This window comes from Pelophylax lessonae, assembly GCF_965119305.1.
Source record: "Pelophylax lessonae genome assembly, chromosome: 9".
Lineage (NCBI taxonomy): Eukaryota > Metazoa > Chordata > Amphibia > Anura > Ranidae > Pelophylax > Pelophylax lessonae.
In genome coordinates, this window is record NC_138776.1 from 114,058,835 (window position 1) to 114,079,292 (window position 20,458).

At 40.8% G+C, this 20,458-nt stretch overlaps 2 protein-coding genes across 3 annotated transcripts in view; both read right to left on the minus strand.

The window, feature by feature from the left end:
• The window catches only part of PHYHIPL (phytanoyl-CoA 2-hydroxylase interacting protein like), a 234,731-nt gene that overhangs the window by 131,440 nt on the left and 82,833 nt on the right, over nt 1-20,458 (minus strand). The window contains exon 1 of one of the 2 annotated variants that reach the window (XM_082268256.1): nt 6,850-7,056. The exons of the other annotated variant lie outside the window; for it this stretch is intronic. The gene's annotated coding sequence lies outside the window, so the exon portion shown is untranslated. Of the gene's footprint in view, nt 1-6,849; nt 7,057-20,458 lie in introns of those variants that run through there. 2 annotated transcript variants of the gene reach the window in all.
• The window catches only part of LOC309563316 (uncharacterized protein), a gene marked incomplete at both ends in the record, with an annotated part of 80,523 nt that overhangs the window by 12,082 nt on the left and 47,983 nt on the right, over nt 1-20,458 (minus strand). The window lies entirely within an intron of this gene.

The window sequence follows — 20,458 nt, forward strand, 5'->3', positions numbered from 1 at the left end:
AAGCCTCTCACAGGAGCCAGTGGGGATAATTCTCCCCTCAGCAGGCACATCTGGAAGGCCTGACACCCTAACTGAATAAATCACAGCCCTGCTGTTAGGCAGACAAGTCCTACTATACATTTACCTAGCACCTACCTGTAGGGTGCTACACCATTATAATCTCACAAGACTAATGTTAGTGGGCTATATTTCATAGCAGGGAATTTCGAGCGTTATTCCAAGAATACTGAAAATATCCCTTCTCCTGAACTTTCATAATCTGGAAGCTGCAATTCCAGATTTTCATTGGCTCTCTCTTTGAACTCCAATGGAAAGCACGAATACAAAAACAATGAATGTTATACCAACTGAAACATTTTCTTTGAACACACTTCAAACAGTTTACTACATGTGTAGGTGTGTGAAGCACTTCACACAGCTATGGCATTGTGACATATCAAATGCAGCTTTAATATATATTTATTTTTTTCTTCAGAGAAAGCTATAATCTTCTTGGTAGCAGTCAATGAAGCTAAATCCTAAAACAACCAACTGTTATTTTATTTCAGTAATCCAGAAATCTTTGCAGTTTCCATTATTGAGACCCAGATTATGCAAGTTATTTACATTTTAGGGCTCATGAATTTCTTATACCGCCACCTGAAAAATTGGATTGTAAAAAAATATAGTGAAACTAAAATATTAATTTCAAAATGTCTTCATGTACCCATAGCCAGATGATCCTCACTCCATTCTGGTAGTTGGGGCAGCACAGCAGATTGGAGGTTATCACTTTTGCTTTGAATCACAAGGGTCCTCACTTTGAGTCCTAACCAGGATACCTGCATGGAGTTTAAATGTTTTCCTTGTGCTTGCATAGGGTTCCCCTTAAGACATATAGGTACAGTTGTATTCAAAATTATTCAACCCCCCAATGCTGTAAAGGGTTTTAGGGAACTTAGTGTACATTTGTAATAGTATTCAGAATGAAATCCTACAAGGACTTCTTAAAGAACCATATGCAACTAAAATTACATCAATTGTTTTTCTTTAATACAGTAGTAAATGTTTCTTTTGTGAATTCTTCATTGACACAATTATTCAACCCCTTAAAGACTACCACTCTGAAGAACAGAGGTTCATTGAAGTGTTTTCAATCAGGTATTGAAAACACCTGTGGGTGTCAGGGAGCAGCAATAAAGCCTAATAAGCACCAATTAGGCAGCTTTAAAATGACTGTGATACTCAGCTCCTTCTAGACATTTACTGGTGTGGTTACAAACATGGTGAAGTCAAGAGAATGGTCCAGGAAGACAAGAGAAGAGGTGATTACTCTTCACAGGAAGGGCAATGGCTATAAGAAGATTGCAAAGATGTTAAACATACCAAGAGACACCATAGGAAGCATCATTCGCAAATTTAAGGCAAAGGGCACTGTTGAAACGCTACCTGGTCGTGGCAGAAAGAAGATGCTGACTTTGACTGCTGTGCGCTACCTGAAGCGTAGAGTGGAGAAAAGTCTCTGTGTGACTGCTGAGGAACTGAGAAAAGATTTGTCAGATGTGGGTACTGAAGTTTCTGCTCAGACAATACGGCGCACACTGCGTAATGAAGGCCTCCATGCCAGAAGTCCCAGGCGCACCCCCTTGCTGTCTCCAAAGAATAAGAAGAGTCGACTGCAGCATGCCAAAAGTAATGTGGACAAACCACAGAAGTTTTGGGATAGTGTTCTGTGGACTGATGAAACAAAATTAGAACTGTTTGGGCCCATGGATCAACGCTATGTTTGGAGGAGGAAGAACAAGGCCTATGAAGAAAAGAACACCTTGCCTACTGTGAAGCATGGCGGGGGGTCAATCATGCTTTGGGGCTGTTTTGCTTCTGCAGGTACAGGGAAGCTTCAGCGTGTGCAAGGTACCATGAATTCTCTTCAGTACCAGGAGATATTGGATGACAATGTGATGCAGTCCGTCACAAACCTGAGGCTTGGGAGACGTTGGACCTTTCAACAGGACAATGATCCCAAGCATACCTCCAAGTCCACTAGAGCATGGTTGCAGATTAAAGGCTGGAACATTTTGGAGTGGCCATCATAGTCACCAGACTTAAATCCGATTGAGAACCTCTGGTGAGATTTAAAGAAAGCAGTTGCAGTGCACAAGCCTAAGAATGTGACTGAACTGGAGGCTTTTGCCCATGACTAATGGGCGAAGATACCCGTAGATCGCTGCAAGACACTTGTGTCAAGCTATGCTTCATGTTTAAAAGCTGTTATAACTGTAAAAGGATGTTGTACTAAGTACTAAGATTGAATGTCACTTGGGGGTTGAATAAAACCGATAATGATGTGAGCACAGAAAAGACATTTGTGGTTATTTCATTATAAATGTTATGTTATATTTGTTTGACCTACAAGTGCCTCTTTGATTTAATTGTAAGCAGGATGACTGAATGATCAAAATCAATGTCAAACTGGCCAAAACAATCAATTTCAGTGGGGGTTGAATAATTTTTAATACAACTGTAGGTTGATTGCTTTCTGTCTAAATTGGCTATATTACGTGTATGTATGCATGTGAGGTAAGCTCCTTGAGACCAGGGACTGATGTGAATGTACAAAATGTAAAGTGCTGTGTACCTTGTCAGCACTTTTTAAATACTTCTAATAAATACATTTCAACCTGAATCCAATGAGCAGGTCTACAAAAATTTGGGTAGGGAGTCAATTGTGTTGATTAGACTTTCCCAACAGAAAAACATTGTTCCTATAAAAAGAGTCAGACACTAGTCCACTGAACATGAAGACATTTCTAGTTGTAGGATAAGTGTGCAGGTCTGTGCGTGTCAGAACTTGAAATACTATTCATAACTGCCTGATGTCTATGGCTAGCTTGAAGTTTTCAGTACAAACAGCCTACACTTTTCTATCTGGTCTTAAGCCCAGCCCTTGGCATATAACTGTGCCTCAGCCTCTTCTGACCATGCTGTACTGTCATGTGACAGATGAATAGCAGGGGCAGGGCTTATTGTAGACATGACCTTGTGCACAGCCTGGTCTAAGAAACAATTTGCAGGTTATTCGGAATTTAAAGGCACAACAAGGTGCCTCTAGTTCAGCAGTCTTGCTACTTTCTGCACTTGAGCACTTTTAGGCCACCGCAGGTTCATTTTAAACTACACTGCTCAAAAAAATTAAAGGAGCACTTTGAAAAAACATTAGATCTCAATGGGGAAAAATATGCTGGATATCTATGCTGATATGGACTGGATAAGTGTTAGGAACAAAAGAATGCCACATCATTAGATGGAAATAAAAATTAACAATCTACAGAGGGCTGGATTAAAAGACACCCCGAAAATCAAAGTGAAAAAATTATGCAGCAGGCTAGTCAACATTGCTGAAATTTCATTGCAGTAACCCAAAATGGTACAAACAGTAGTTTGTATGGCCCCCACGTGCTTGTATACACCCCTGACGGGTGACGGATAGTGTCCTGGGGTATTTTCCCCAGATCTGGACCAGGGCATCACTGAGCTCCTGAACAATCTGAGGTGCAACCTGGTGGTGCCGGATGGATCAAAACAATGTCCCAAAGGTGTTTTGGTATCAATTCCTTCATCCTCCAGTAACTGGCTTCATATTCTTGCCACCTGAGGCTGGGCATTGTCGTGCACCAGGAAGAACCTAGGACCCACTGCACCAGTGTAGGGTCTGACAATGGGTCCAAGGATTTCATCCTGATACCTAATGGCAGTCCAGGGTGCCATTGTCTAGCCTGTAGCGGTCTGTGCGTTCCTCCGTGGATTTGCCTCCCCAGACCATCACTGACCCACCACCAAACCAGTCATGCTGAATGATGAGCACAGGGCCCACTAGAGGACATCGGCCCTCAGGTCATCCTCATGAAGGCTGTTTCTGGTTGTTTGGTCAGTGGCCTGCTGAAAGTGCTCATCCTGTTCCTCCATGCACAAAAGGAGCAGATACCAGTCCTGCTGATGGGTTAAGGACCTTCTACGGCCCTGCCCAGCTCTCCTTCTGGCAACGGCATGTATTGATGTGCCATCCTGGATTGGTTGGACTGCCTGTGCAACCTCTATAGGGTCCAGGTATCACCTCATGTTACCAGTAGTGACACTGACCGTAGCCAAATGCAAAACTAGTGAAAAACAGCCAGAAAAGAGTAGGTAAAAAAAAGGTCAGCGGCCTCCACCTGTAAAATCATTCCTGATTTGGAGATCGTCTCATTGTTGCCCATCTAGTGCACCTGTTGTTAATTTCATTAACACCAAAGAGGCTGAAACTGATTATTAACCCCCTCTGCTACTTAACTTACCAGATCAATATCCCAGGAGTTTAAAACACCTAATGCTATACTCTAATTAAAAAGTGTTTCTTTAATTTTTTTGAGCAGTGCATATTTCTGATAGTGTGGCTTGGGTATTAGATCTTGGAAAAAAAAAAAAAAACATTTAAAAAAATGAAGTCTTGTACAACACAATAAAGTTACAAAATTTAGGCTCCAAACACTTTAGGGAAGTAATGGAACAAACTATACCAGAGAGAAAGCCATAATTAGCACAGAAGGGATTAGACTCAAAAGCAGAAGGGTCGGGATCACCAGGGAATATGAAAGAGTTGTTTTAGAACTGTAAGAAGACTTTTACAACAGATAGAAAATATGCAAGACAGTCATTTATAAAGCATTGGCAGAGAAAACCCTTGTTACAGTTATCCCACACACCTTGAAAATACAGCAATTTTCTATACAAGCAGCTTTCATTGTCTAATGAATGGCAATAAAAAATAGATTCAAAGTTAGTCATGCATGCTGTCAAATTCAGATAGCACAGTTTGATCCAAATAAAACTGGGTAATTGCAGTTATTTTTTGCCTTTTTACAAAATGCGTGTGGGAGATGTTGTCTTGCCACATAATGCAAATCAATAACACCACAAAATATCTGTCTGTAAGATTCACTAGTGGGAAAGGTTAATTTAATTAGTTTGGTTTTTCACACCAAGGAGGTGCAAGACAACTATTCAGTATATGCTTCATTAAACCCAAGGGTGTAGCAAGACTATTAAAGTGAAAATTATTATTGAAATATGCTATTAAAGGCAACTTGCCATATGCTCAGAGTTGGGTTTGCGCTTATTGGATTGTACAGTCCAACACAATTCACCAATTCACAATTGCAGGCACCAAATAAAGCACTGATTATTACCCAAGTACCTTGCCTGTATTGTTTACTTCCCCTGCATATAGTATGCTCCCTCTTTCTGTCCAGTGGTTGGATTGTACAAAAGATGTCCAGTAGTTTCAGGGACTAGGAAGTATGAAGATCAAAAAACACAAAACAGGTTGTATGCTTTCTGTTGAGTCTAGAACATTAAGTGGTAAAATGGAAAATGGAATGATTTGTCTTCCTATGTTCTAGGCTAGATGCATGCTTGTTACATATTGTGCAAAAAAACGATTTGTAGTTTGGCATGTGTAAAATATTTTGGTTCCTGCCATGGTTATCACATTGTTTACATAATGACATTGTGTAAATTGATAATTTAAAGGACTTATCCTGGTCCCTAGTGTGTACATAAACAAGCTAGAGACACCGTCTGCAGTTATAGATAAGACACCAGTACAGTTTCCTTTTTTGTTTTCTTTTTTAGCATATACCAAGACATAGAAAGCTTATTATGATCATTACTATAAAAAGCTCTGTTGAAAAAAAAAAAAAAAAAAAACCTTGAACACTGTGCCAGCTAGTATTTTATATATAGCCCATATAATTTTCTACCCTCTTTATTCCTATTACAACAGAAGTTATATTTAGACATCAGAATAAAGGGAAAATTTATTTTATGAATGACTGTTAAATTCACTGAGAAAATAAAATACCGTAGTTGCTTCATGTGAAGTGATGCAATTTCCCATAGTCAGCAAATGCTTCATCCTGCATTTACAGCTAAATAATTTGGAAGAACAGGAAGGTATGGGGAGATACAGGTCATTCTAAAAGGCAGAAGACTTAAGTTTTGCAATCATATACCTATGCCATTTACAGACTACAGTGCTTGGGAGCATCTAAAGTAGCTCCAACCCTCATTGCCTAATTGTAAGGGCAATATTTATGGAAGCTCAGGCTGGGTCCATGTTCCATTTCTGTTTTCGTGGAGATGGTTCCTACACTTATAGGCAGATCTCTTGCCAAGTATGATGCCAAATATTACTTGCATTATTCATCAGATAGGGCCTAGTTGTCTCCACAATTCAGGAGAAGATACAAAGCTGTACACACTTCTTGAGAGATCTCACTTTACCTTATAAAAAAAAAAAAAGTAATGATCATTGCACAGTATCCCAAAAAAAAAAAAAAAAAAAAAAACTTTATAATTTTATGCTAACTCCAACAAAGACTGAAAACATTCCAAAACATCATACAGGGTGATTTTGTTAGCACCCATTTAGTGCTCAGTCTGGAAGGTTATAGAACTATAGTACTTTCCATAGGCTCAGTAAATCCTACTAAAGCGAGCTGGTTTTGTACCATTTACCCACTGATAAACAGAACTTGCCTGCAGCATAACATTCATGTACACAAATCCCATGCACCAGTGGTTTCAAATGCTGAAAAAAAAATCATATAGGATAGAAATAGGTCAAAACCCTTATCCTAAACAAGGATGCAAGCCAGAATGCGTCAGGAATAGTAATGGAGCTCAAATCAATATTGTAGCTATGCATAAGCAATTACAAGCTAACAGGTTTGAGACAAAAAAAATGATTATACATAGCCTACAATAATATCTTGCATGTCTGACTATCTAAGGTAAATTCCTACACTCAAAACTTTCAAAATGAATACATACCTATATACTCAGAGGCTGGTCTGATGTTCTAGGAGCACAGCTTTAGTAAATTACGCAGACGTGACAAATAACAGACTGAAGGCCAAGAGAATTCTTGAATTTGTTTCCAAAGCGAGTGTGGACATCTTACTGTACTTCTTCACGATATTAACACTTCAGGTGACATAATCATGTTGCCCATAAAATCAAAACAGCAATCATCACTTGAGTGAAGATTCCTGAATCCAGCTTACACTGAGAAGAGTTGGCTTTGGTACAGACTTGCTGTAACCTGCATCAATGTGTAAATCAAGGTTGAACCCTTATAAAATTATCTATAACATTACCAGCTAAACTCAAGCACTGCCTTTACTTTGCACAGTACATCAAGCAGGCAAGGAAGTCAAACATTTCAAGCTTCTTAAAATGATTATTACATTTTTGAGAGTTAATGGAATAAACATGGCGTCATTCTATATTTACACTTCTGTTCACTCAATAAGGCTCATCTAGGTTTAGCTGATATTTCTTATTTGGTCATCATCATTATGGAATACATAGATTGGCTTCATTGCTCTGTTTCTGTATTGACCACTTGAGTCAATGGACTTTTTCTCCTTAAATTCCCTTGGACCAGAATGTTTTATTTATATTGGCGATTTGTCCCGATTCCACATAGTATACATTTTAGAATTTGTTGTCTTGTTTACCCCAGTTATATACTTTTTTTTTATTTTTAGGCAGAGATAGACATGGCTTTAATTTGGTAGCAGATTTTGTGAACGTTTTTATTTCCTTTTTTTGGTAATAAATGGAAAAAAAATGTATTTTTTTGCGATTTGTTTACCCTCACTTAATTTACCACAAAATATAATAATCAAAGTCTAACAATTAAATGATATTGCATTAGTGTGTCTTTTATGTAATTTTATACAGTACACACATACTGTATATACACACACTATTAGTCCATTGAGTGTGTCTATGGGAATATTTGACCTTTCTTCCAGAAGTGCATTTATGAGGTCAGACACTGATGTTGGAGAGAAGGCCTGGCTTGCAGTCTCCATTCTAATTCATCCCAAAGGTTCTATCGGGTTGAGGTCAGGACTGGTGGGCCAACTCAATACTGAAGGCCAATAAAGTTCCTGTGTGTGTAAAGGCGGGTGTTCTAATATATGACAATATAGTGTATATCACAGTGGCTAGCACTTCCACTTAGCAGCACCAGGGTAATCGGTTCAAATCACAACCATGGCACTACCCGCATGGAGTTTGCATGTTCTCCCTGTGCCTGCATGAGTTCCCTCAGGGTACTCTAGTTCCCACCCACACTTAAAAGACATTATGGCAGGTTAATTGGCACCTGTTTAAATTGGCCCTAGTATGTGTATGAATGTGCGTTAGGGACCTTAGCTTGTAAGCTTCTTGAGAGCAGGACTTACAGAATAAAAGTTGTACCAGCAAATCAGCATTTCAGTTTAGCAACAGTGACTTTATTCTTTAAAGGCCAAGGTTTGGTACCATGGTTACAACGTGATTTTGCACGATTTTATTTTTTTTTCTTTTACGCAGGAGCCTGCAAAGCATTGCACCCATGATCAATGGACCATGGGTGCAATGTCAGGCTTCTGTAGAAGCTGCCTACAGCTCTCTGCCTGTACCTGTGTATGGACAGACAGCTACTGAGCTGCAATGTCAAAGGACTAAGAGGGCGCTGATCATCACCCTCACAGTCAATTGAGAACTACAAGTCTTCCTGCACGGTGGCAGATGGGACTTGAAATGTATTTATTCACAGATCGCTGTGAATGAATGACGCGGCTGAAAGGTAAACCTATCCTGTAATTTACCCTTTCATTTGAAAGTGGATCTAGAGGCATAGGTGCACCCCCACAGGAAGCGGCTTCCTATGGTGGCGCACCAAGAAGAAGAGCCTTTAGCGCCCCGGCAGGAGACCCCAAAAAAGGAGGTTCAGGGCCGCAGAGCAGGGAAGTATAACATTTGTTATTTTTGAAAAAAATTGGATTTCAATATTTGTAATATTATTATCGAAATTTTTTCTGATATATTATGATGTGTTTACTGCTCTGGAAGTTCTAAATATTTTTCATGATATTGTAATAATACTGTTATGGTTTGTATTCTATCAGTCTTTTTTTTTTCATATAACCTTTGCTAAATAAATTACAAAAAAAAAAAAAACACTTTACTATCACTATAACCACTTTCGGTCCGCCCCACGTACATATATTGCGGCAGGGCGAACCTTCATTGTGAAATCACGTACCTGTACGTGTCTTTTATTTCTTAGTCTGGGGCGGGCATGCAATCCAATCAGCGAGTCCGAAGGACCAGATGTGTGCTGGCACCCGTCAATCATTCCCCAGAGAGGCAGAACTGGGGTCTGCCTATGTATGTATACTGATCACTGTATTGGTGTCATAGGGTCCCCAAAAAGTGTCACTTCCATGTCAGATTTGTTCGGCAGATTGTCACTGTACCCCAAAAAATAGCTGATCCCTGCCATTACTAGTAAAAAAAAGAAAAAATCCATAAATCGATACTATAGTTTGTAGACGCAATATCTTTTGTGCAAACCAATCAATTTACGTTCATTGAGATTTTTTTTTTTTACCAAAAACATGTAGCAGAATACATATTGGCCTAAATTGATGAAGAAATTCGATTTTTTTTTACATTATTTTATTGGGTACATTTTACAGCAGAAAGTAAAAAAAATATATATTTTTTTTTCAAATTGTGGGTTTTTTTTTGTGCTAAAAATAAAAAATGCAGAGGTTAATAAATATCACAAAAAGAGCGCTCTATTTGTGTGAAAAAAAAGACATCAACTTTATTTGGGTACAGTGTCACACGACCACATAATTGCCAGGTGAAATAATGCAGTGCCGTATCGCAAAAAAGGAACTCATAAGGCATCAGCATACCAAGACATTTTGGACAATTTCATGTTCCCAACTTTGTAGGAACAGTTTGGGGGTGGCCCCTTCCTGTTCCAATATGACTGCGCACCAGTGCACAAAGCAAGATCCATAAAGACATGGATGAGTGAGTTTTTGGTGGGGGAACATGACTGGCCTGCACAAAGTCCTGACCTCAACCCAATAGAACACCTTTGGAATGAATTAGAATGGAAACTGCCAGCCAAGTCCACACCAGTACCTGACCTCACAAATGCGCTTCTGGAAAAATGGCCAAACATTCCCATAGCCACACTCCTAAACCTTGTGGACAGCCTTCCCAGAGGAGTTGAAGCTGTTATAGCTGCAAAGGGTGGGCCAACCGAATATTGAACCCTATGGACTAAGTATAACTCTAAGGGGGTGCTGTTGGGGTGGGGATGATAAAACACTATAGGGTTTTACCCCCTCTCCAGACTGCAAATAAAACCCTTGCTGTTCTGAGCCCCCTATAAGGCTGCTTTAACACTGATGTGCTGCGGGTGCAGCGCATTTGCAACTCTCCTGGGTTAGCTGTGCTTTGCCATAGACTTCTATTATATCCTGCAGGTGTGGTACACTTTCTGAAAGCGCACCAAGACTCCTGCATTCAGAAAGTGCACCAAACCCGCAGGATATAATAGGAAATCTATGGCTAAGGAAAGCTGCAGGAACACTGCACCTGCGGTGAGAGAAATCTGCAGTGCATCAGTGTGAAAGCAGCCCTATACTATTATACCCAGTGTATTGCTTCACACTGACATGAAGATCTCTTCTTTCTTGCTGCTGGCACCACTCTGGAGACCACTAGCTGGGGAAAGGTGTGGAGTGCAGTTAGTATCACTCTGCATGGGACAGGAGCCAGCAATACAGAGGAGGAATCGGCCTATGCAGCTCTTGTTCCCTACTACAGCTCCAACTTTACAAGTAGTCCCTCAGCATTACACAGTTTGATGTTTTGAAATGGCAGGTCAGCAGGCCCAGATCACGATCTACCAGACCCCTGATATAAATTCTTTCACAGGAACATAAAAAAAGAAAAGGTTTTGGCTAAAGACACAGTTCAACCAACAAAAAGTGGAAATAAAAGCTAAATGTAAGTCTGATTAAAACCACTGCCTCCCACCTGCACACTGTCTCTGATGATCCCACTGTAATCGGCAGTGTCTTGGAGCACGGGAAATACAAAGTATGATTTGGCTCAGTCACAGATTTCGGAAGTAAAGGCTAAATGTAAGTCTGCCTAAAAACACTGCCTCCCCCCTGCACACTGTCTCTGTTGCTCCCACTGTAAGCTGCAGTGTCTTGGAGGACGTGAAATACAAAGTATGATTTGGCTCAGTCACAGATTTGGGACTCGTTTGGACTGTTATACAGAAGCCTTTAGTTGGCCTTTGAAAGAAGCCTGTGAAGAATATACTGTATTTACTCTTCCTCTGGTAATCTCTCCTTCTGAAAATAACAGCTGCCTGCCTGGCATGCTGATCCAATGGCTTCATTGCTTTATAAACTACTGCCTTTGCTCTGATGTTCTACTTCTAAACCAGCATCATTGGCCTCTCGGCCTTGGGGTTGCTGACCATGAAGTATTCAGATCAGGAGTTCTGCAAGCTTGTTCTGGTCATTGAATATATGCATTATAGTATGCCAGGATTGCCATTACCGGTCCCCACTTTCAAGCAGACTAAAGTGTACACTGTCATGTTGATACAATGGCTTCAATACATGAAGTCAGTGACCAAGAATGGGTTTTCAGACTGGAATTCTGATTTCACTTGCTACATGCGTGTTCACAGTACCATTGATCTATGAAACTTTAAATCAAGTCCAAGCCAGGCAACTAGCTTTTTAAGAACATGATCTGCAATCCCTTTTTTCCTTTACAACACATCTCCCTGATAAAATAAACTTTTTTGGTATAAAACAGTTTTTTCACATTTTTTATATGTACATTTGGTTGGTGTTGTAAGTTTTAGCAGCCAAAAACACAATGCCTATGTAGCAAGATTTCTAGGCCTATGGCCTGATGTGGGTCTGCCATTAGTACCGGAGTCCCCAGGTGTGACAATGGAAACAGTGACACTCCGGCATCTTTGTTTGTGGTTTTTATTATGAATTAAGGGGATGGGAGAAGGGAATGAGTCGGATACTCCTTTAGGCTTGAACTAATTACAATTGGGACCTTGATCCTGGAAAAATGCTCGTTGGCGCTTCCTTGACACTAGCCAGCACCAGCCAACGCTCACTGACTCTGAGAACACTCTGTAAAACAGAGGAAGTGTTGAATCCCCGACCTAGATTCCAGTAGATCCAAGACTGAGAACTGTAGAACTCCTGACACTGCTCCACTGTGTAAGTCTTTGAATACTTTCCCCCGCCTGGCACAGCTTGAGGTAGTATTTTGTAGAACTCAAAATAGCCCCGAGCCCCCGAGACATCCACCTTCCTCAGACAGGAGTAGAGACAGCCGCACTCTCCTTCCTGGGACTCTGCTCCTGCCAAAGACACCATGCCACGCACTTCCCCCAAACTTATACCCACTCCCAGAATCCCTTGCAGCGTAATCTGCCTTCTGGGGTAGTTACAAGCTGAGATGTGTCCCCTGATTGGGCTTCCCACACTGCCCTATGAGGAGCCTCTCACAGGAGCCAGTGGGGATACTTCTCCCCTCAGCACTCTCTGGATTCTCAGGCGACACCCAGAGACATCCACCTTCCTCAGACAGGAGGAGAGACAGCCGCATTCTCCTCCTGGGACTCTGCTCCCGCCAAAGACAAAGATACTTCTCCCCTCAGCAGGCACATCTGGAAGCCATGACACCCTGACTAGATAAATCACAACCCTGCTGTTAGGCAGACAAGGCCCACTATAGTTTTACCTAACACCTATTTGTAGGGTGCTACACCTATACTTATCTTGTCCAATAATACTGCACATCGTATTGAAACAAAGTAACTTGAAGTAAAGTCCACTTAATTTTATATTACCCCATTTCTCTGCACTTTACACTTTAGTAATTAAGGTTCATGACAGAAAAATAGTGGAGCAATTTCAATAAAAGAATGGCTCACAACGGTTACTTTTTTGCAAACAGTTTATTTACTCAGATAAGAAGATACCTTTTTTAATTTACTATCATAACATATTGGGCCTCACTCATATATGAATGCTAAGAATAAAGTATGGCCAATCTTTTTTTACGTAGGAACCAATCAGCTTCTCCCTTTTTAATATTTTCTCTGGACAAGAACCAGAATTCTTTTGTTGGCAAGAAAAATGTGCAATAACACATGCAGTGCCATGCGCTGGCACTACACTAAAGTATCCCTTTTGCTCTTAGTTTCAGTTTCAATAGATCGTTCTGGTAAAGCTGGCCAAAACAATTTCCCCCACGAACATGTGCATCCGCTGGTTGCGCTGTAGAAAAACTGTATGTAGCAGAGGCTGCACTGTTTTCCGGGTATGAGAAGAGACCTTCCTGTCTCACACTCAGAACAAAATAGCGTTGGTCTGAGTGGTGCTCAGCAATTCATAGAAAGCTCTGTACTCAATCAATGAATGCAAAGCTTCCTCTGATTGGCTGAGACAGAGATTGTAACATCAACCAGCTTCTCTGACTTAGTCAATCAGAGGAAGATTTGCATTCACTGATACAATACAAAGCTACCTATGAATGGCTGACAGCTGCTCTGAACGACGTTATTTTGTTCTGGGTAGAGACAGGAAGGTCTCATCTCGCACCCAGAACACAATTCTGTATACTACAGTGGGTATGGAAAGTATTCAGACCCACTTAAATTTTTCACTCTTTTTTATATTGCAGCCATTTGCTAAAATCATTTAAGTTCATTCTTCTTCCTCATGAATGTACACATAGCACCCCATACTGACAGAAAAACACAGAATTGTTGACATTGTTGCAGATTTATTAAAAAAGAAAAACTGAAATATCACATGGTCCTAAGTATTCAGACCCTTTGCTCAGTATTTAGTAGAAGCCCCCTTTGATCTAATACAGCCAGGAGTCTTTTTGGGAAAGATGCAACAAGTCTTTCACACCTGGATTTGGGGATCCTCGGCCATTCCTCCTTGCAGATCCTCTCCAGTTCTATCAGGTTGGATGGTAAACGTTGGTGGACAGCCATTTTTAGGTCTCTCCAGAGATGCTCAATTGGGTTTAAGTCAGGGCTCTGGCTGGGCCATTCAAGAACAGTCACGGAGTTGTTGTGAAGCCACTCCTTCGTTATTTTAGCTGTGTGCTTAGGGTCATTGTCTTGTTGGAAGGTAAACCTTTGGCCCAGTCTGAGGTCCAGAGCACTCTGGAGAAGGTTTTTGTCCAGGATATCCCTGTACTTGGCCGCATTTATCTTTCCCTCGATTGCAACCAGTCGTCCTGTCCCTGCAGCTGAAAAACACCCCCACAGCATGATGCTGCCACCACCATGCTTCACTGTTGGGACTGTATTGGACAGGTGATGAGCAGTGCCTGGTTTTCTCCACACATACCGCTTAGAATTAAGGCCAAAAAGTTCTATTTTGGTCTCATCAGAACAGAGAATCTTATTTCTCACCATCTTGGAGTCCTTCAGGTGTTTTTTAGCAAACTCCATGCGGGCTTTCATGTGTCTTACACTGAGGAGAGGCTTCCGTCGGGCCACTCTGCCATAAAGCCCCGACTGGTGGAGGGCTGCAGTGATGGTTGACTTTCTACAACTTTCTCCCATCTCCTGACTGCATCTCTGGAGCTCAGCCTCAGTGATCTTTGGGTTCTTCTTTACCTCTCTCACCAAGGCTCTTCTCCCCCGATAGCTCAGTTTGGCCGGACGGCCAGCTCTAGGAAGGGTTCTGGTCGTCCCAAACGTCTTCCATTTGAGGATTATGGAGCCCACTGTGCTCTTAGGAACCTTAAGTGCAGCAGAAATCTTTTTGTAACCTTGGCCAGATCTGTGCCTTGCCACAATTTTGTCTCTGAGCTCTTCAGGCAGTTCCTTTGACCTCATGATTCTCATTTGCTCTGACATGCATTGTGATCTGGAAGGTCTTATAAAGACAGGTGTGTGGCTTTCCTAATCAAGTCCAATCAGTATAATCAAACACAGCTGGACTCAAATGAAGGTGTAGAACCATCTCAAGGATGATCAGAAGAAATGGAAAGCACCTGAGTTAAATATATGAGTGTCACAGCAAAGGGTCTGAATACTTAGGACCATGTGATATTTCAGTTTTTCTTTTTTAATAAATCTGCAACAATTCTGTGTTTTTCCGTCAATATGGGGAGCTGTGTGTACATTCATGAGGAAGAAGAATGAACTTAAATGATTTTAGCAAATGGCTGCAATATAACAAAGAGTGAAAAATTTAAGGGGGTCTGAATACTTTCCGTACCCACTGTATATGTAATCTCAGCTACATACAGCTTGTACAGCACATTCAGAAGCATGTTAGTGAGGGAATTAGATCAATTTACAGTAAAACTAAAGCTGCAGATCAGCTTTAAAGAAAAGCAATGGTTCCAATACATGTAAAACTGTAATATTTCTTTTGTCAGTCTGTTTACTGTTACAGATATCTTCTGCTGGTAGGCATATTTTAGCAGTGCCTCTTGTCTTTGTAATGTCACAGGGACTGAGCTGAATTCTCACAAGCAGAAGGATATGAGCTGTGAAAACAGAATATATACAAAAGAACTGCAAATTAAAAATTTACATAAAGTCTACCTAAACTAAAGAGTTTTAGAAGAGATATTATAGAGTTAATTAGCTGTAAAGCAAAAGCAAAAAGCAAAATCAGCTCTGGAAGTCAGATTTTTAAAGCCTGGCTTTAAAATTAATTGATCGAAATTCAGCCTGTTAAGCAGGGACTGGCTTATTTGAGTCCATGTATGGGCAGGCTAGTACAACCAGCCTGCTTAAAAATATTCTCTCGGCTACAGCTGGCGGTGCTGATCAGTGCAACCTGAGTTGGGGGGGGGGGGGGGAGTCTCCCTACTGTCAGAAAACAATAGCATGGTTGGAGGAATTCCCCCGTGTACTACCAGCCTCCTGGAAAATATTCTCTCGGCTACATTTGGCGGTGCTGATCAGTGCATCCTGAGTTGGGGGGGGGGGGGCGAGTCTCCCTACTGTCAGAATACAATAGTACGTTGGGAGGGATTCCCCATTCCCCTGTGTACAACCAGCCTCCTGGAATATCTTCTCTCGGCTATAGCTGGCAGCGTATCTTGATGGGGAGGGGGGGGAGGTCTCATCCACATTGAGTGTTTGGATGGGGGAATCAACTCAATTTTTTTCATTCATTCAACCCATTGGTTAAACGAACAAATGAAAAAGAAAAAAAAAAGACTCACATATGGCCAGCCTAAGGCCCCTTTCACACATGTCTGACTCCGTTTTTTTCTCAGCGGGGATGGATCCACCAATCCCCGCTGAGCAGGCGGATGACAGCTCCGTCTCCGCTCTGTGTGCAGAGACGAAGGTGTCAGATCCCTGCTGTCCTCTATGGGGGAATCGGATGAGAACGGACCACCTGTCCGTTCTCATCCGATCTGAACCACCAGACGGATGGAAAATAGGGTTTCCATACCTTAGAAGGAGAAGTGTACCTTAGAAAAGAAGTATGGGTTTGATTTTTCACCCATGTATACTTACCTAGGTGGATGCAGCATCAGTACGATGCTGCATCTGTCCCCGGCATCTCCAAACAGAGATGGAACACTGGCGATTGCTCGGTTCTGACAGCCCCCCTGAGCAGAGAGCTGCTTACTGTCAGTCAGCAGCTCTATGCTTTGCCCCCTCCTCGCTCATTGGAGCGCTGGGCTGTGGAGGGGGCGTAGCGCGGCCGGCTCAGGCTCTCAGCGGCTCACTGTGAGGCTGAGCTGGGTGTCGGTCCAGGCACCTGCTGGATCCCTACTCTGTGGTAGTAATGACGCGGTGCCTAGACTGACTTCTGTGACGTCAGCAGAGAGCGGACTTCAGTCCGCTCTCTGCTGAAAACAGGTCACAGGAGTGCAGAACAAACTGCACTCTTGTGATCAATCGGAGACATACAACCAAACGAGCTTTGGTTGTACATCTCCTTTAATACACAGAGGAACACACCATGCAACAATTTTTTTTTATATGTATTACCAGTGAACATTAACATTTGATTTAAGTCTCCACCATATATGAGCAGCTCTAACATTTGTGAATAAATGCTTACAATATACATACTTAACTGAAACACACTTAGTGCTCATTATGCAGGGGGGAGACTGAATGTCTAATATGTACCTGTCCAAACACAACACTAGTATGAAGCAACCATATCAAGAAAGAATGTTACAATTAAGTTTCTACATGTCATGTGAAATTCACAATTAATTATCCTGGTAAAGAATGTAAATACGAAAACGCATCCTGGGTTGAACTCAATATTTTCACATAACAAAAGACGCAGGAATTTTCTCATTTTTTTTCATTATTTATATTTCAGGGTTCAGGAAAAAAAAAAAAAAAAACTACAACTTTAATCAGTTCTGGACCGGAAGGATTTGCCCCCTTAATGACCAGGCCATTTTTTTGCGATTCGGGACTGCGTTAATTTAATGAAAAATTGTGCGGTCGTGCGACACTGTACCAAAATAAAATAGATGTCCTTTTTTTTCCCACAAATAGAGCTTTCTTTTGGTGGTATTTGATCACCTATGCGATTTTATTTTTTGCGCTATAAACAAAAAAAATATATATATTTATCATATTCTGCTATATAAAACATTCCTTTTACGCCAATTTGATTTCTGCTACATATTTTTGGTAAAAAAATAAATAAATAAAAATAAAAAAATTTGCAATAAGCCTATTTTGATTGGTTTGCGCAAAAGTTATCACCTCTACAAAGTAGATGAAAGATTTATATAATTTTTATTTATTTATTTTTTACTAGTAATGGTGGCGATCAGCGATTTTTAGAGGAACTGCGACATTGCGGTGGACAGATCGGACCCCTGACATTTTTTACAATTTTGGGTGATTAGTGACATTACTACAGTAATCAGTGCTATAAATATGCACTGTTACTGTAATAATGACATTGGCAGGGAAGGGGTTAACCTAGGGGTGATCAAAGGGTTAAGTGTGAGCCTAGGGGAGTGTTTACTAACTGTATGGGAGATGGGCTTATATAGCAGAATCACGGCTGACCGTCCTTTTCTCTCTGTAGGGAGCAATCGCGGCTGCTGGCCCCATGCATCGGTATCCCAGTTACCTAGTGGGGGCGGGAGCGCGCCACGGGCAGCACGCACTCGCCCCCCAGCACCACATAGTTTTGCAAAGCCAAGCCAGCCTGCCGCAGTAAAACCGCCCCTGTTAGGGAGATTCACCCTCTCTATTTGTCCTGTTTACCATTATCATTAAAAGTAAAAGTCAAAGTCAAAGTAAATCCAAACATTCTGGGTTGTCCCCAAATTAGTAGAGGCAAAATCTTCCAATGGGGACACTAGTTCTGGTGACACTGGTAACACCCTGGGATTTCCTCACTTTAGAGGGATTTTCTCTCACTTCCTGTTTTTGCTTTGGCACAATCCCAATGTAACTTATATAGCAAAAAAAAAAAAAAAAAACCTGACAGGGATTATAACCCTCCCACGCTCCATTCAAAAATAAAAAAAGTTATGCCTTTAGTGACACTTAAATTCTTATTTTTAAAGTTTTATATATATATATATATATATATATATATATACATACACACACAGTGCATTGCGAAAGTATTCAGCCCCCTTTAACTTTTCGACCTGTTTGCCACATTTCAGGCTTCAAACAAAGATATAAAACTGTAATTTTTTGTGGAGAATCAACAACAAGTGGGACACAATCATGAAGTGGAACGAAATTTATTGGATATTTCAAACTTTGTTAACAAATAAAAAACTGAATAATTGGGCGTGCAAAATTATTCAGCCCCCTTAAGTTAATACTTTGTAGCGCCACCTTTTGCTGCGATTACAGCTGTAAGTCGCTTGGGGTATGTCTCTATCAGTTTTGCACATCGAGAGACTGAAATTTTTGCCCATTTCTCCTTGCAAAACAGCTCAAGCTCAGTGAGGTTGGATGGAGAGCGTTTGTGAACAGCAGTTTTCAGTTCTTTCCACAGATTCTCGATTGGATTCAGGTCTGGACTTTGACTTGGCCATTCTAACACCTGGATATGTTTATTTGTGAACCATTCCATTGTAGATTTTGCTTTAGGTTTTGGATCATTATCTTGTTGGAAAACAAATCTCCGTCCCAGTCTCAGGTCTTTTGCCGACTCCATCAGGTTTTCTTCCAGAATGGTCCTGTATTTGGCTCCATCCATCTTCCCATCAATTTTAACCATCTTCCTTGTCCCTTTTGAAGAAAAGCAGGCCCAAACCATGATGCTGCCACCACCATGTTTGACAGTGGTGATGGTGTGTTCAGGGTGATGAGCTGTGTTGCTTTTACGCCAAACATAACGTTTTGCATTGTTGCCAAAAAGTTTGATTTTGGTTTCATCTGACCAGAGCACCTTCTTCCACATGTTTGGTGTGTCTCCCAGGTGGCTTGCGGCAAACTTTAAACAACACTTTTTATGGATATCTTTAAGAAATGGCTTTCTTCTTGCCACTCTTCCATAAAGGCCAGATTTGTGCAGTATACGACTGATTGTTGTCCTATGGACAGAGTCTCCCACCTCAGCTGTAGATCTCTGCAGTTCACCCAGAGTGATCATGGGCCTCTTGGCTGCATCTCTGATCAGTCTTCTCCTTGTATGAGCAGAAAGTTTAGAGGGACGGCCAGATCTTCGTAGAATTGCAGTGGTCTAATACTCCTTCCATTTCAATATTATCGCTTGCACAGTGCTCCTTGGGATGTTTAAAGCTTGGGAAATCTTTTTTTATCCAAATCTGGCTTTAAACTTCTCCACAACAGTATCCCAGACCTGCCTGGTGTGTTCCTTGTTCTTCATGATGCTCTCTGCGCTTTAAACGGACCTCTGAGACTATCACAGTGCAGGTGCCTTTATACGGAGACTTGATTACACACAGGTGGATTCTATTTATCATCATTAGTCATTTAGGTCAACATTGGATCATTCAGAGATCCTCACTGAACTTCTGGAGAGAGTTTGCTGCACTGAAAGTAAAGGGACTGAATAAATTTGCACGCCCAATTTTTCAGTTTTTTATTTGTTAAAGTTTGAAATATCCAATAAATTTCGTTCCACTTCATGATTGTGTCCCACTTGTTGATTCTTCACAAAAAATGACAGTTTTATATCTTTATGTTTGAAGCCTGAAATGTGGCAAAGTTTAAGGTCGCAAAGTTCAAGGGGGCCGAATACTTTCGCAAGGCACTGTACACTGTACACACACACACATATGTATATATATATATATATATATATATATATATATAAATAATAGATACATAAAGACAGTGTTCTAAAATAGAAACAATGTGTATTGGGGGAGTAGAGGCAACTTAAGATAATTATTGGGGTTGGAAAACAAAATACAGTACATCTATAATTATGGATAAAAAGTAAAAAAAAAATCAAAGGACAACTAAAAAAATATACATTTTACATACATCAAATGATGGTTACCTTTGAGAGCTTTGTTATATCTCAAGACTGCAAAAAACACAAAAACTTTGTTTATAGAA